Raw genomic sequence first — 18,273 nt, 5'->3', positions numbered from 1 at the left:
CAATTTTGTCATGTAATTCGTCAGGCGAGTATCGCTAAATGAGAGCAGAAAAAAACATATTTTATCCATAAGAAGACTCTTATTCAGCAAACCGTTATTTCTCTGAAGAACATAATTTTAAGGACCTTGATTTCATCCTATGAATACAAAAGTAAGAAGAAAACCATAAAGCCCTCCTTACACCATTCAAGAAGGTCGAGTTTCAGTTACATGCTGAATTTCGCAGTGTCTTAAAGTAATTATCTGGAGATATATATTTGAGAAATCCTTAAATAGCAGTTATAATTAGTCTCACAAAAGGAGTTATCATTCTGTCTAGAGTTTGTAAATTGAGACAGTTCTGTTTTAATTATATAACTAGACAATATAAAATTCAGAGCATATCTGATCATTAACTTGGGGAATCTGGCCTCAAAGTGAATTCGATGCTGTTCTCTCTCTCTCTCTCTCTCTTCCTCTGTGGTATTCGTTAGTTTTCTACTGTTGATGCAGAGTGACAATAAAGATGTTATCAGTTGCCTGGAAATGTTTTGATCAGTACTTGCCTGGCAAAGAAAACAAGAAGCATCAGAAACAATCACAGTCTCTTGGGTTGTCTTCCTCCATAAATTTATATTTGTTGTCAAACAAGATTTGGGATAGCCACAACATATATTTCTTGAGGGAAAGACATTTTAATTTTTCAAGAGCTTTATGACTGCAGTGAGATAAACAGGAGTTCTTGGTGCAAAACACTGACTGGGTTGAGAGTAGGGATATATTTATCACTGCCTAATATTCAATCTACTGCAGAATACTTTGGGAATTCCAAATTGTCCAACATGGATTTGGGAAAGAACATCTTTAAGGAAGCTTCAATCAACATTTGTGCTGACAAATTGACCCTGGTGTTATCTGGAAGACATTCTCGAGGTTTGATTTCTCAACAGTTTTCTGATCTGAATGAGGAATGATACTACTGCAGGCAACAGCAGCACACTTACCCATTTTACCTTTTCTAGTTTTAGAAAAGAACGTATTTTAGAACAAGCTAGACTACATCTATGGGAATGAATTAATGAGTTCAAATTGATGATGGTATATGTAATGATTACAAGCAAAAAAGCTTTACAAGAATTCCCTAATTGGTACCACAAAGATCAATAGGCTGTAGCGACCTATATGTGTGTGTGTGTGTGTATGTATATATACTAATGACTCATTAAATATTAAAGCATCCATTTTTATTTCCTGGTAAACTGTCCTTTCTTTCATTATTTTTAAAATTCTTTAGTGAGTCCATGGTCCCTCTTGGATGATATTTCCTCTGCCCAGGTTAATATATAATCTTTTTGAAACTCAAAAAGTCAGAAATAAATTAGGTAACCAGTAACCAGAAGATTTTGTGAAATATAGGAATACAACAAATACATTATAAAAAAAATATAAATGTTAGCTATGTCTTCTTTGATAATCTAAATTTTTCAACTTTATTCCATGTGAGAAAAAGTATGTTCTAAACTAAGTAAATGGAATGGTATATAATAGAGAGCTGACTGATAGTCAAGAATGGAATACAAGCATATATTATCTTTTTAATAAAGGGATTTTTGTCATTCTATTTCTTTTCAAATAAGTAAAAGTGTCAATGAGAAAATTTCCATATAAAATTATTTATGATGCATATTGCACTATATTTCCAAAATAATTCTGAGTCATAATGCTCTGATTGGATAAATGTCTCGAATTTTTGAGTTATTTGTGAGAGTACTTCAAAAAGTTCATGGAAAATGCAATTCAAAGATAGATTTACTAATGGCAGAAAATTTTGTAAAATCAAGGCATACCCTGGAATCTTCAAACAGTTCATGGAAAATGTGTATTCCAGGGAAGATACTCAAGACATCAGGGACAACATGCAGAACCCCAGTGCAGACACTGCCTGGAATGACATCTGCAAGAGGGCATCCTGCTCTCAAAGGAAAGGAGGTGGAAGAGGAGGCGGAGCAGGTGCTTCATCAGTCAGTAGTGAAATGTACGAACACGTGACTTGGAGAGAAGTGAAACTAATGAAGATAAATTTAATGAAGAAGATGAACTTGATATCAAAAAGCTCAGGCAGCAAAGACTAGCTGAGTGGAGAGCAAATCAACCAAAGAGCAAACTTGGAGAAATTTTGAAGATTTTAGGAAAGGAATTTGTCCAAGATGCTAAGTTCGTAAGGGCTTGTGGGTAGCCTGTCACCTATGCAAAGAAAGGGTTTCCCCCTCTGTGCTCTAATAAAGCAACACTTCGGTGGATTTGCCAGGAAGATTCCTGATGTGAAATATATCAGAGCCATTTCAACAACCTGTGTACCCAGTTATCCTGATAGGAACCCGCCTATAATATTCGTTTACCCTGCAGGGGACATCAAAGTTGAGTTTACCAGTCCTCTGCTGTTTGAGGGCACAGACTTAAGGAGAGATGAGTTGGAGTTGGAAGTGGCTGAGTCTGGGGGAATGAAGAAAGACCTGGAGGAAAACCCCAAGAAGCCAACTGAAGCTGATTGAAGACAAGATGCTGTCCTCGTTGAGGTGCTCTGTCCCCATGAGTAGGGGCAGAGACTCTGAGGTGACAGGCTACAGCTGCGCTCACTTGCTGCACTCTACATATACCAGGTTGTCTGCTTATTTTTTGCAAAGAAGCAGCAAGAGTGAATCATTTAGGTTTTTAGCCTTTTATAATTGTTTAAAATCTCTCACATTTCAGAAATAATCATTGCTAGGAATTATATTAAATCATTGGAACTATATTTTAAAATTAGCATTGTTTCCTTATTAAAAAAAATAAAGACTGCTGTTAGTAGGGAAAGAAAAAAATGCATATTCTGAAAAATTGTGCATGTATATCAAAAAAGTTTAATTCAATTTTATCCACAAACCTTTTGAAATACTAGCTTATAAATGCACTATTCACATCACCACAAAAATACAGGGTTTATAAGCACAAATTTTCATTTGTAACAAAATCAAATTACAGGACAAACTTTCCAATTTATTGGTTTTATCGCTATTGAAGAGTTTTGAATTACACAAAGGCTCTATTTTTTTGTTTGTTTGTTTTGTTCGTTTGTGTCCTAGCACATTTATTTCATTTAAAGATATATGGTGTGTCAAAGGTTTGGTATAGCAACTAAGATGTTATCTGTGTAAAAGAACCTGAGTTCCAGTTTCAGCTCCATTTCTGCTTCCAGCTGCCTGCTAATGAGCACACTGGGAGACAGTAGGTGGTGAATCCCTGAAATACAATTGGGAAACATTACTAGGAGTCAGATCTCCTAATGTCAGCTTGGTCTAGGGCTGCCTGCCACTAGCATTTGATGGATGGAAGATCTCTGCTTGTCTTTTTTGCCTTTTAAATAAATAAAAATTAAGTGAATAATATTTAAAGATACATAGTAATGACTAGATAAAATGGCTGAGAGATATGAAAAACATACTGCAGCTCCTGGCATATGCTATGAATTCAATATTGATAATAATATATATAATAAGAATTAAAGTATGTTTCTCTGATAATAAGATAAACTATAGTAGCAATAACCAATATGATAATAAAATTATTCAAAAACTACTAAGGTCTGGTACCTTAGTTGATTAAATCACAATTTATTTTTCAAAGAGGCCTAGTCCTAAATTTTATTATAAAATATGCTGACTATATAATATTATATACTCAGAATTTATATTTATGTGAAAATCTGTTATTCAAATAGTTAACCTTTTTTAATTTAACTTTTCTAGAGAACAATGGTTTGATTTTCAGCATTTTATTGTTGGATGTAAGATTAATGGAAATATTAGATCAGATACTACATTCTACAAAGTTCAAAGAATGATAAAATACTTTCCTTTAAATCTTATTTGTCAATAGGAGAGTCTTGACACTGTTCTGTCATTAATCAGAAGGAGCTATAAATCAGGAGTCCACAAGACCAGTGTCACGATCAATGATTCACTACAAGAATTCCCAGGTCTCGGAAAAGCTGATATACTCAAACCTGTAGTTTTTACAGTGAAAGAATCTAGATTAAAATCAGGAAAAGTACGTGGATCAAAGTCCCAGACAAAGCAGATGCAAGCTTCCAAGTATCCTCATTCATTGGAGTTGTGTGTCTCTTGTCAATTTTTTTCAGCTGTATGTGACATATTTGTGATTGTTTTCAACCAAGGCAACTATCCCAAACTTTAGTTTGTAGTTGTTTATTGGTGGGTCAAACATGAATTCATGCATCATCTGTATAACTTACATCAGAATACTCAATTTCAGCCCTCAGAGAAAGAGTATATATTCATAAAAATTGGCCAATAAGGATTTTAGGAGATGTTTATGGGGCTTGCACTGTGGCATAGTAGGCTAAGCCTCCCTGAGGCGCCTGCATCCAAATGGGTGTCAGATTGTGTCCCGGCTCTTCAGATCCAGCTCTCTGCCTATGGAGAGGGAAAGATGGCCCAAGTGCATGGGCCCCTGCACCCCTATGGGAGACCCAGAAGTTCTTGGCTTCTGGCTTTGGATAGGCCAGGCTCCAGCCATTACAGCCATTTGGGGAGTGAATGAGCACATGGTTGGAAGATTTTTCTCTCTGTCTCTCCCTCTCTCTGTCTACAGCTCTACCTCTCATACAAAAAATTAAAAATCTTTTAAAAAAGATGCTTATCATTACTAATCACAAGCAAACTGAAAACAGAAACTATAATAAGGTATCACTTCATACCTATTATCTTAGCCATGATAAAAATAGGGAAGATAGTAAGTGTTTATTAGGATGTGAGGAAATCAGAAATTGGAACACTTGTATGCTGCTAGTGAGAATGTAAATGGTGCAGCTATTATGAAAAAAAAGTGTGAAGATTCCACAAAAGTGTATAAAACTACCCTATGATTCAGCAAAATCACTTCTGGGAATTGACCTCAAATACTTGATATCAGAATCTCAAAGAAATATATGCACATGCAGGCTCAAAGGAGGATTATTCATTATTGTAAAGTCTTTAAATAATGACCCATGCAGAGATAAAATGTGTAATATGCATGCAATGGACTTTTTATTCCACTTTAAAGAAGAAGAAATTCTACCACATGGAATATCATATGTGGAACTTCAGGACATTATCGTATGTGAAATGAGACAGTCAAATACATTGCATAATTCCACATATAAGAAGTATCTAAAATAATTATAATAGCAGGAAGTACAATGGTGGTTTCCTGGAGCCAAGGGGAGGGAGAAATGCAAACTTATTGTTCAATGAATATAATCACACTTACGTAAGATGAATTAGTTCTAGAGATTTGGCTATACAATATTATGCTTGTTAACAATATTATATAATACACTTACACTATGCTGCAAGTGAATCTTATGTTATCTGTTCCTACCGAAATATATATAAAAATAGTCTCTATGCCCCATATATTGGTAATTTGGTGATATTTATAGCTTTAATATTCTTATTTAGAAATATTTATTTGTTTGAAAGACATAATTACAGAATTATTAGAGAGAGGAAAAGAGAAGGAGAGAGACTGAGTGAAAGAGATCCATCTGTTGATGCAATCTCAAATGGCAGTGATGGTAAAGTCTGGGAACTAGGCTGGGGACAGGGCCAAAGCCAGGAGCCTGGAATTCTATCTGGGTCTCCCATGTGGGTAGCACAGTTCCAAGTACTGGGGCTCACTTCTGCTGCCTCCACAACTTTAGCAATCTTTTCTGACCCATAACCTTAAGATGCAATGCAATTTACTCACATCTTTTAAAATATATTTCAACAGTTTTTATAGATACCATTATAGTCTACTACTTATTTTTAAAAATGTATACTCATTGATTTTCTTTTGAATATTACTATAAATAAAATTATCTGCTTACTCCATTTTTAAAATATTTATGTTATTATATACAGATAGAATTGATGTTTGAAATTTTATTTTGTGTATTGTATCCTCAGTACATTTATTTGTCCTAATATTTTTCTAATGAGTTGTGTTCAGCATTTTCCATATAAAAGATCATATCATCTAAAATAAAGATAATATTACTTCTGAGTTTCTAATCCAGGTATCTTCTGTTTCTAGTTCTTGCCTAATTGTCCTACACAGTATCCCAAGTACAAACATAATGTAAATATCAAGAAAGAACATCACTGTCTTCTTCTTGATGTTATTGGTGGTCAGTTCTCTACTATTACATGTGATATTGCCTGTGGGTTTTTCTTGGATGTTTTTATTTGGTTGAAGAATTTCCTACTTTTTATATCATTGGATATTTTTGTCATTATATATTTTGTTTGTTAATTTTTCAGTTACATTTTCTCTATAACCTTCACAGTGCAATCTTTATTACCCATTTCCAAGTTCACTGACTTTCTTCTATCAATTCAAATGTATTATTGAGGTCACCGGCTAAAATTTTTATTTTGATTATTGTACACTTAATAGCTTCCTTTTAACTGCTTATATCTCTATTGATAATCTGCATTAAGATATTGTAAATACACCTAATTTTAATTACTTTACTAATTTATATTTATTTACTTGAAAGGAAAGGAGAGATAGGAAGAAAAACAGAAATCTCTATGTACTTGTTCACTCCCAGATGTCCTCAATAGCAACAGCTGGGCCAGGCCAAAGCCAGGATCCAGAAACACAATACAAGCCTAGCTCATGGTGGAATAGACTCAACCACATCTGGCATCTCATTTTGCCTCCCACAATACACATCAGCAAGAAGCTGGAATGGAGAGCCGATCTGTAACTTGAACTCAAGAACCCTGCTATGTGATACAGGCATCCCAAATGGCATCTTAACCACTACACCAAACACCAACCCATACATTATTGTAATTCTTCAAGCATAATTTTCTTTAATTCTTGAACATGTTTTCAATAGCTCCTTCGAGTTTCTTTGTCTCTTCAATCTACCATATGGGTCACTTGAAGGTACTTTCTAGCACATCTTTTTTTGTCTCCTATGTATCAGTCACATGTTCTTATTTCTGTCTGTCTTAATTTTTGGTAGAAACTGAATATTAAATATTAGCTACTTCTCATTCTGATCCAACCAGGGATTCACTAGGGTTTTTAAAAATTTCTCTTTGGCGAGTTACTTGACCGAGGTAATTCTGTGAATTTTTCTTATTTTTCAGTGTGATGCTTTAGATGTTCCTGTTCATATTTTTCGTTGTTTAATCTTTTAGTTGAACTATCTAGCTACCAGCTATCACTCCTATTTTATGAAAAATAATTTATTTGTTAAAGCTGAGAGCTTAAGTCCCTAAGCCAGTTGGATTTTTTTTCTTTAGCACTGAATATGTGTGTATGATTTATAGGAGGCTCTTACAATCCAGAGAATTTACTTGTTTGTGATGTGAGACAAGTCAGGGAGATAGACTAAATTCATGAGCTGGAAGCCACACACACCCCACTTTGTGTAATCAAATCTACCTGAAGTAGCGGTCATCTCCGATTTCATACCCACCTATCAATCACATGACCCTAGGAAGTACTTCCCCTTACCTGGGACCTGGGGTGGTACCATGTAAAAACTTATATTTTCTAAGCTCATAAGTAGCTGGGTAAAGAGAAAATGTTCTCTCTCCTGTGGCCCCAGAATGAGCAAGGTATGAAAGTCCCTTTTTACCTTTCCTGGACTAATCTCCATAAATAAAGCTCACAGGTGAGCTTTGTAAATAAATGTTGTCTTGCTGCACATTTTGCTTGTGCCTATACTTGGGATTCTTCTCTAAGTAAAAGGCAATAGTATTGAATAGAAATTTAAGCCTAACCTATCCACAACATATAGGTGAGTTAGCCAGGAGAAAAATTCCTTTAAGAAAAGGCAGTGTAATGAGCAGAGGTCAAGCATTTATGCCTCAGAAATGTGTGGTTTCTAAATCCTGAAACTGCCTCATTTTCCAGCCTTTCTTCTCTCAGTCTGGTGGCTTGGGAAGGTCAGTTAACAGGTGAATTTGAATGCCTTTTATGTTTCTAATTTTGGTAGTTCTAGAGGAACAGTGGCCAATACAGACTGTTAGCATTAATGGAATTTGGGTGGAAAAGTCGGGGAAAAGAGGGGCCCATTTGTGAGTGCCTGTTGATATTTAAATGTGTCCAAGGTGCTTGTAAGGTGTTTTGATGATAATTTATGTATTTGTGGAAGTTAAAATTTAAGCATTTTGTCATATGGATTGCTTTTACTGTTCTGACCCTTGCTTTGCCTCATGTTTTTGGTTTTAAAATTAGGCATGCTAGAGCAACTTTTCATTTTCTGGTTTTAAATGGCACAAACAAGAGAGAACAGGTTGTGTTGCCAAGTAACCGCGGATAGCCTCAGAAAAGTGGGAGTCCAAACCTGGCAGAGGGTCCACTGCCTGAAGCAGAGGGTGGGACTTCTATCCCAATATGGCAACTTCCAGTAAAATCACCTGGTTGCCAAGATGGCAGACTCCATGGGGAGCTTTGCCATGCCCAGAAAACAGGAATCAAATCCCACCCACAAGAGGCCACGTGCGCACACACACACACACAAATAGCCAGTCACATGTTACATGCCTGGTTTGCAATATAATATATTTTATTTTAGTTTGTTAGTTTGGCTTTATGCCAGTATTCCCTGAGGCCTTCTGAGAGTGAACATCAGATGTGGTAGTGTTTTCTATGGTCTTCTGGGATGGCATTCCCAGACAGGCAGTGTTTCCTTTTTATTTTACTTTGTTACTTTAGCATTACATTTGTTATTAATAATAGGGAGTCCCCTCAATGGGCTGAGTAAGATATAAAAAGGGTACTCTACAATGTTGAAATTATAGTTAATGCAATTTATCTGAATTACAAGCTTAAGGATAATTACGCTTGTGGAGAGTCAGGTCTATTTTTGTATTCTCAGGTCCTAATGTATAGTTCCGCATATATTTCTCTGAAATCACATCTAAGTGTACAGTTTGAAAACTTGCCATGAGATCTCAAAGCCCAATTAAATGGATGGCAAAAATAGCATTTTAGTAATAACATAGATAGGATTAAAGAGGAGAAAATCCTCCGACATGAGAAGCGGTCCATACGGCAGACTCATGGAATGGCAATTTTTGGAAATAACACTTGGTAGCTTTGGGATCCGCAAGGAGGGAAGGCCTACACTTACGGGAATGGAAAGTCCTTGTCAAGGTCCTCATGGGTGCCCAAAGGTCAACCAATGAGGATCAGACCCGCCTCAACCTTTAACCCCCATGCCATGCCCTGAATCTATAAAAGGAGCCCTCCCAATCTCTGACGCTTGACTTCCCTGGCCCCTGCTCTGTTGGGACTGAGGAATCTCGCCCAGGAGCAGAATCCCAATAAAAGCCTGTGAATTAATTGATTTGTCTGTCTGGGAAGATTTGTTACATGCTGGACACCTTGCAGATGGTGCCGAAACCTGGGAGCTGAGTTGCGTGCCTCCTCTTCCTGGGTTCGAGGCCCCCTTGCTCTTTGAACCTGTCTGGTGCTCCAGGCTGACTACGGACCCCGCTTGACCAACTATAAGTAACTCCTCCCTTGCTCTCCCTCCCTCCTCTGGGTTGGCCCAGTCTCTGTGATCTCCGGCTAGCTCTCCGTCCGGACAGAGACCTCCAAGTCGTGCACACGTTGGCTCTGTTCTCCGCTGTTTAGCCTCCCAGCGGCTGTGGAGACGTCCCACTGCTGGCTTGGCCCCATGGAGGACAGACTTCTAATCCGTCTACTGCAGTCCGGGACAGGGGATGCCTGGACCGAATTTCAGTAGTTCCGGGCTGCCGGGGAGACCAATGGATCTGCCCCCTAGCCTGCCTTCTAAAGAACTTGAAGCAACTGGGACTGGTCCAGGACCTACTACGTAAACGCCTAATCTTCTACTCCACCCAGGAATGGCCTAATTACCTTGAGAATTTCTGTCACAGGGAGAGAAAATGGTCAGAGGTCCCATACGTCCAGGCTTTCTGAAACCTCCGCTCCCATCCTACTCCCTTCTCCCCTACTTTCCTCTCTGCCTGCTCCACAGCCCAGGTCTTGCTGGCCAAGATCAGGCCCCCACCTCCTAAGGACGCCTCTTCTGTGTTACTGCCAAACTCTCCACCCTTCACCTTTTCTGACCTTCCTGAGTTCCTGGGGACCCCACAGCTAGGCAGGAACCTCCTGCCCCCATATGCGCATTCTTCCGCCCCCACCACCATGTCCTGCCTCTCCCCGCCACCATTGCTGGAAGCCAGGTAGCCATGTGGCCCAAACACAGGTGTCAAGCTCCACCCCCATCCTAATGGGATACTCCTGCTTCCCTGGCCGCCCTCTGGCAAAGTTTTAAAAGGACCTGTTCTTGAACATGTGTCTCTAGCCTCCTCCTCTGGTCTCCTTTCTCTCCTCTCCTGCTCACTCTCTCCTCTCATCTCTCTCTTCTCTCCTCACTAGCTCCTCACCTCTCTTGTCTCTTTTACACTCTCCTTCTCCCTCTTTTTTCCCTTCTTTACCCCACCTCTCCAGTCTGCTGGGTTTTAGGTCAAGTGCCTAAACCCGACGTGGCCAACTGAATATGACATCATGGGCCTAAGGTGTTCTTAGGAAAAAGGAAACTGTAACCGTAACTGTAAAAAGACACTGAGTTTGAAGGAATTTCTCTTTAAATCTAGGAAGATCACTACCTTTGAAAATATCACTTTAACTTGCTGAACTTATTTTGCAATTTATTTTAACAGATTTCCTGGTAATCAGTACTCAATGAAACAACAATGGGTAATTAGTATTTGTTTTAGATAAATGCAATTTTAATTTTAATTGAATTCAAATAGCAATATTTAATATCAACAGCTTAAGTCATTTAGGTGTAACTGCTAATTTAAATTGGGTAAAGGCAAATGAGATAATGTGTCTAACTCAGGCTGAAATTTGATGTGATACCTTATTTAAAAAGTCTTAATTTTGAGATTTTTAACAGGTTATTTCAAAACATAAAGCAAGGGAATTTGCAGATGGAAAACATCACAAGTACAGAAATGTGCATTTGGTAAGGAAGGTTAAAAGGAAAGTTATTTTGAATAAAGAAAGGACAAGGTTTCTAAGATTGACTTCATCCTGATGGCTAGTTTACTCTAGACTGGAATGGAAATGATGGAAAGTTTCAAGTAAGTTGAAGAGAGTGTGTGGAAGTCACTGAAGGTTATGAAAGAAATCTTGGATCTTAATGAGAAAGCCACAGAGGCCTAAAGAGTTAAATGTTCTGTAAAATCCTACAGGTGCTTTCAAAAATGCTGTGTGAAGTAAGCAAGTGCCTCTTGTTGAGTTTATAATAAGTTTATAATTTTAAACGTGGCAATTTAAAGTCTTTTGTCATCCACAGTTTTATATATCAGATTTGCTGCTCATAAAACTAAAGTGTTGTTGGTTCTGTGCTTAGCTGTCCTCCTATAGGTTCCGATGGACTTTTTCCAGCCACTTCTATTGTATTCAGTACTTTGGGATGGATCTGTAAACAGATGAAGCCAATAATGTATTATAGGTACCAACTGAGAAAGTATGGTTAACTGAGGTTACTAAGAGCAGAAAGTAATTCGAATCAATTGGTAAATTAAAAAACAGTTAAAGAGTTTAAAAAGCTAGTATTGAAACTGCTATATTTGTTATCTAATGATTGAAACTGCTTTCTAAGTTTTCATTTGATATTGCTATTGTCAGTAAGTGATCTGGGACTGGCACCCCCATTTCTGTATTCTAAGTCCAACTTGTTCTCTCATTTCTCTATTCTCTTCGAGGTAGGAAACTAATTCTATTCTGAAGGACTTCGCCATGGGCACAGTAAACAGGCAAGACCTCCCTTTCAGACCAAACAAAGGGTAAGAAAGTTTCAAAGCGAGGACATAGCTTTCCTCCTGGGCATTATCTGCTTCAGCATAAACCATTATATAACATGCCTGTGACTACAGACTTCTAGTTTAGGCCACTGAAGATTAGAGATGGGACTTGAGCACCCTCTTGACTTGCATCCTCTGGTCTGCTTTAACAAAAACCAGGAGGAAAAGAAAGCTAGGCATCAGAAACAATGGGTGGCAGGCCTATTAATGGCTGATCTGTACAGTGATCTGCCCTCAAGGAGACCCAACAGACCAGTCCACTGCAGTGGCTTTCAATGTGGTAAGCCTGGGCTTCAGCAGAAATCAGCCTGTGAAGAGCCCTGGCAGCTCTGCGAGCCAAGAGTTGGATCACTGGAAATGGACCTGCTCTGGAGTTGAAGGACTTCAGGTCAGAGCCACAGATCTTATTGGCTCCAAGCTGAAAAGCCATTCATGCGGCCCAGCTTCCAAGGTGACCACCACTGCTGAGAGGAGACGGTCAAAAAGGGTCAGCAACATTGCAGGCAGAACTGTAAATTTCTTGTTAGAGATGCCACCTGCCTTTACCTGGCCAGTTCTCCTCCCAGGCCAGCTGGGTAATGGAAGTCAACAGGGTGTCTTCGTAAGGAGGTTCACACCTCCCTTAGGATGTACCCTATGTTCTATTAGTTTCTCAATCAGAGAACTTATTCGTGGCTTAGACAGCACCTTTCTTGGGTCCTCTAATAATGACTCTTTGTTCTAGACACTGTCTAGCCCACTTGGGTCCTATTCCTTTGTAATAATAACCTCTACTCTAACATCAATGACTATACTCACAACCTGTGTGTGTTGATGGTCCTCTCCCACACTTAATGTTGTATGATTATTCAGAATTTCTCTTCAGACAAACCCCTCTACCTGCAAAAGTTGAGTGGCCTTTCTCCCAGTCTTGGCTGGGATCAGATTTAAATCACATCCAACAATCCTCACAAGGGTCCAGAGACCCCCCTCATTTCCTCTCCTCTATGAAATCCTTTCATTACCTGGTTTAATGCCACTCTTAGGATCATTGGTTGCTATTCTCACCCTGACTTGTATACTACAGTGTCTGTTTAAGTGTTTATAGCAAGTGATAATTGAATGAACCAAGGCCTTCAGCAACCAGGCAGTCAACCAGATGCCTCTCCATCCTTACATGCCTTTCCCTGCGGAGTCCCAAGATACCCCCAGCGGGCTCCTGTAGACGACATCCCCAGTCAGCAGGAAGTAGCCAGAGAGACTCATCATCGCCCCCTTTCCTATCATCAAAAGGTCAGGATGGTAGCTTTGGGATCCACAAGGAGGGAAGACCTACACTTACGGGAATGGAAAGTCCTTGTCAAGGTCCTCACGGGTGCCCAAAGGTCAACCAATGAGGATCAGACCCGCCTCAACCTTTAACCCCCATGCCATGCCCTGAATCTATAAAAGAAGCCCTCCCAATCTCTGACGCTCGACTTCCCTGGCCCCTGCTCTGTTGGGACCGAGGAATCTCGCCTTGGAGCGGAATCCAATAAAAGCCTGTGAATTAACTGATTCGTCTGCCTGGGAAGATTTGTTACACACCAGACACCTTGCAACACTCAGTGGCTTCAGAATCAGCCCCCAAAGCATTCTCGTCTGGTTGAAAAGCTCATGAGAGTATTTCAGGCATAGATAGTCAGGACACTGTTCCAAAGAGTGTTCCTCCATGGAGGACCTCTGTGGTTCAGGTCTCAATGGAAAGAAATGGTCATGAAAGAATGATGTACTCTTCTCTGAGGATTTCCACTTTGCTCATAGCCTTGTCTAAAGACTGAGAAGATTGGTGGATTCCTGAGGCTTCTACAGCCTAGGTATCTCATGTCAAAAACCTTGGGTGATCACTGACGTCAAACATAAGAGGGTTAAGAGGGTTAATCGTTAAATTAACAGCAGGAGTCACTGTGTACTAACATCCCAAGCAAGAACTCTATCCTCAAAGTTTTATTATTAGAGTTAATGGTAAACCTTATTCTCAAAGATTTGCTTTGTTTTGGTTTTATAAGTAGAGGATATTCTTATCTCACCAATTTTTAGTTCTGTCTGAGTGTCCAATCCCATTGCTTGGAAGAGATTTTTATCATCCTTACTTGCTTCCTTAAATTTAATTAAGTTTCTCAAGCATGGACTCTTGGCTCTGTGTAAGTCTTCAGTAATACTCCTATCTTGCCTGTTTTAAAGTAAAACCAGAGTACAAAATTGTTTGAAACCTCAGGGCTATTAATGAAACAGTTGCTTCAATGCATTTAATTGTGTTAAACCTTTACCTAAAGGATATTTTTTTTCTGCATCCCATTAAACCCAGAATCTAGCAAAACAAGGATAAAGAATTTCCCCCAATGAAAGCTCAGGTTTCTAAACAAGAGGTAGGTTACCTGGGATATATTCTAATCCCAGGAAAGCGTGCTCTTACAGTCAAGAGAAAGGAAGCTATTCCAAGTATAGGGCCACCACAGATGGAAAAGCAGCTAAGGAGATGTTTGGCAATGGCAGGAATCTGTAGAATATGAATTCCAGGATTTGGGTTAATAGTCAAACCTTTGTATGAAGCTTTTCTTTTAAGATTTATTTATTTGAAAATCAGAGTTACATAGAGAAGGAGAGGCAGAGAGAGTCTTCCATCTGCTGGCTCACTTCCCAATTTGCCACGGCTGGAGCTGTACCCATCTGAAGCCAGGAACCAGGAGCTTCATCCAGGTCTCCCATGTGGGTGCAGGGGTCCAAAGACTTGGGCCATCTTCCACTGCCTTCCCAGGACACAACAGAGAGCTGGATCAAAAGTGGAGCAGCCGGGACTAGAACCGGCACCCATATGGCATGCTGTCACTGCAGGCAGCAGCCTCACTCACTATGCCACAGTGCTGGCCCCTATATGAAGCTTTAAAAGGCCCTAATATAGACCCAGTTTCCTGGGCTGAGGAGCTATACAAACTGTTCCAAAGAATTAAAGAGCTATTAACAGAAGTGTCAGCATTAGGAATCCCTTGTGTGAATAAGCAATTCGCCTTGTTTATAGCAGAAAAACATGGGATTGCTCTAGGAGCATTGACTCAGAAATTGGGTCCGTCTCCATGGCCAGTGGCCTATTTCTCTAAACAGCTAGGTTCAGTGGCTACAGGGTAGCCTGTATTCTTAAGGGCTATTGCTACCACAGCACTATTGGTGGAAGAAGTCACTAAGCTGACTTTAGGCCAACCACATGAAGTTAAACTCCACAACAGGGGCAAGGGGTCTTGGAAATTAAAGGACATTAGTGGCTAACTGGAGGATGTCTCACAAAAATATCAGACACTATTATTAGACTCACCTGAGATAACTTTTTTTTTTGAGAGGCAGAGTGGACAGTGAGAGAGAGACAGAGAGAAAGGTCTTCCTTTTGCCGTTGGTTCACCCTCCAATGGCCGCCGCGGTAGCGCGCTGCGGCCGGCGCACTGCGCTGATCCGATGGCAGGAGCCAGGTGCTTATCCTGGTCTCCCATGGGGTGCAGGGCCCAAGCACTTGGGCCATCCTCCACTGCACTCCCTGGCCACAGCAGAGAGCTGGCCTGGAAGAGGAGCAACCGGGACAGGATCGGTGCCCCGACTGGGACTAGAACCCGGTGTGCCGGCACCACAAGGCGGAGGATTAGCCTAGTGAGCCGTGGCACCGGCCTGAGATAACTTTTAAAGTGTACCAAGTCCTCAACCCAATGACTCTGTTGCCGTCTGAGGGAACTTAAGAGCTAACTCTTCTGTAGAAACTATAGAACAAGTATATTCTAGTAGATCTGACCAGCAAGACGAGTCTCTAAAGAATCCATGTGTTGAATGGCTCACTGATGGCAGTAGTTGCATGAAGGAAAGAATTAGAAAGGCAGGTTATGCCATAGTAGATCTTACCCAGGTAATAGATGCTCAGGCATTGCCAAGTAAAACTCCAGCTCAAGAGGCTAAACTTATTGCATTAATTAGCTTTATAATTAGGAAAATGTTATATATATATATATATATATATATATATATTTCAAATATACTTTCCATGTGTTACATGCACATGTAGCAATTTGGAGAGAGAGGAGCTTATTGACTGCACACAATTCCCCTGTTAACATGACAAGGAACTATTAGCTCTACTTCAGGCAGTACTGAAACCTTCAGAAGTGGCTGTCATTCACTTTAAGGGAGACAGCCATGTGAGCAAGGGAAATGCCCCAGCAAATAAGGCAGCAAAAAGACTTGCTGCACAGAGAGCTCTGGAAATGGCTCTTGTACTCAGCCTGTAGTAATGACTAAAGAGCCTCCGTATCCTGAGGCTCAGATTGGATGGGCTCAACAATGAGGTCAGACTAATGATACTAGTGGATGATGGACTTTAGATCACAAAGTACACTCCCAATGGCCTCCCAACAGAAAAAAATATTAAGGAAATACATGACTCTACCCATCTGCGAAGAGGCACTTCAGTGCAGATAGTCTTGAGTGTTTGGAGGGAAAGAATTACATGCAGAATCAAGAGAAGTAATTCATTCTTATCCCCTTTGTTTATAAAATAACTCTAGTGTCCATGTAAGGCCACTTCTTTGCTGACTCCTGTGCAATGGAGAGGAACATACCTAGGTGAAGATTGCCAGACTGACTTTACTAATATGGCTCCAGCAAACTATTACAAATATCTTGTAGTTTTTATTGATACTTCCACAGGATGGATAGAAGCTTTTCCAACTTGAACAGAAAAGGCACAAGAGGAATCCAAAGCCTTGCCAAGAGACATAGTACCACGCTTTGGACTTCCACAGTCACTCCAGAGTGACAATGAACATTCATTTGTTTCTAAAATAACTGGACAGCTGCTCCTCTAGGAGTGTCTTACCATCCCCATGCCTCTGGGAGACCTCAGTCATCAGGTAAAGTAGAAAAAGCTAATCACAGTCTTAAGAAATTTCTAGCTAAGTTTGCCAAGGGACCTCAGAAATATGACAAACTATTGCCTATCGCCTTCCACAGGATGGGAATAGCACCTAAGGCTGTGCTCAGAACTTAGTTCATGTGAGATGCTATACTGAAGGCCCTTCCCCACCTCTGAATCCTCCTTGATTCAGAGACTCAAGGTCAGGTAGAGTATATCATTAATTTAGGCCAGGTACAAAATGCTCTGACAGAGTATGGTAATAAAGTTATCCCAGTGCCAGATCTGAAAACTCATGTGCAGATTATTTCCCTAGGAGATGTAGTTTTATTAAAAACTTAGAAGGAAGGATTCCCTTAAGACCAGTTATAGCCTAAATGGAAGGAACCCTACCAGGTGTTGCTGAGCACACCTACCTCAGGAAAATTGCAGGGCATCCCAAGCTGGGTACATTTGTTAAGCATTAAACTTCTACCTCTTGAGTTTTGCAGGTACACTCAAAAGTTAAGTCAGCCTACTTCTTTGAACCAATCAAAGATCGCAAATACCTCTTCAAAAGCCAAAATGGTAACTAAATATTTTTTTTTTTTGCTTTTGCTACATCAAGACTGTTGCACTTTACGGCAGACAAGTAGTACCTAGTTCTATTGTTTCTGTCTGTGAGCTGTTATTGGCAGGAAAACTCCTTATTGAATTCTTCTATTATAACACTAGAAGATCCTGGTATGTCACATGAAGATGATTTTAAAAATCTGACCATTGCTTTATGTAATCTGGTTTATATTCAGGCCAAATTTTACAACAAGTACTTAAATCTGTGGACATTCAGTCTAAGGTGGTTATGAACAACCGAAAGGCCTTACTGATAGAACAAGCAGAAACATGTACAGTGATTAGTGGGATTTGTCACATCTACTTTCACAATAGTACGTTTACTGAAAGACATTAAAAATCTCTACTCTCAGGTTAAATGGTTTTATAATCTGCACAAGGACAGCCTGTCACCACCCACTATCTGGCAAACAATAAAATATTTTCTTCCCATCTTAAAGGGTACACCAACTTGCAGTTTGTTATCTTCCAGTTTTGCTCATACTGATTGATAAACTTGTGTGTTTCAGAATTCAACAACTTCTAAAAGTAATGAAGACGATGTGGGGGACACAGCCATCGGCAATGACTAAAAATTCTCCAGCTCATGAAATAGATTCATTAGGTGAGGTAGGAAGAGAGCTCTAGACCCAAGACAGGCAGGGCCTACACCCATGATCAGCAGGGAGTAGACACAGAAGATAAGATGAATCTGCATCCCTCAGCATCCCCTTGAGATTAAAGGTCAGAAATCTCTGAGGGTAGAATAATATGGGACAAATCAGGGAAATAGATTACATTCATGAGCTGGAAGCCACACCTCCCCCAGTCTTTGTAATAATATCCACCCACCTGTCAATCACATGACCCTTTTCCCAGGAAGTGCTTTTCCTTACCTGGGAC

General features: G+C 39.8%; 1 pseudogene; it reads left to right on the top strand.

The window, feature by feature from the left end:
* Nucleotides 1-1,895: 1,895 nt before the first annotated feature.
* LOC133770454 (phosducin-like protein 3) lies at nt 1,896-17,963 on the top strand (annotated as a pseudogene).
* Nucleotides 17,964-18,273: the final 310 nt, after the last annotated feature.

The sequence above is a fragment of the Lepus europaeus genome, chromosome 11 (genome assembly GCF_033115175.1).
Source record: "Lepus europaeus isolate LE1 chromosome 11, mLepTim1.pri, whole genome shotgun sequence".
NCBI classification, from domain to species: Eukaryota; Metazoa; Chordata; class Mammalia; order Lagomorpha; family Leporidae; genus Lepus; species Lepus europaeus.
The sequence above is the reverse complement of the archived record's forward strand: the minus strand, read 5'-3'. Positions and strand labels throughout refer to the sequence as shown.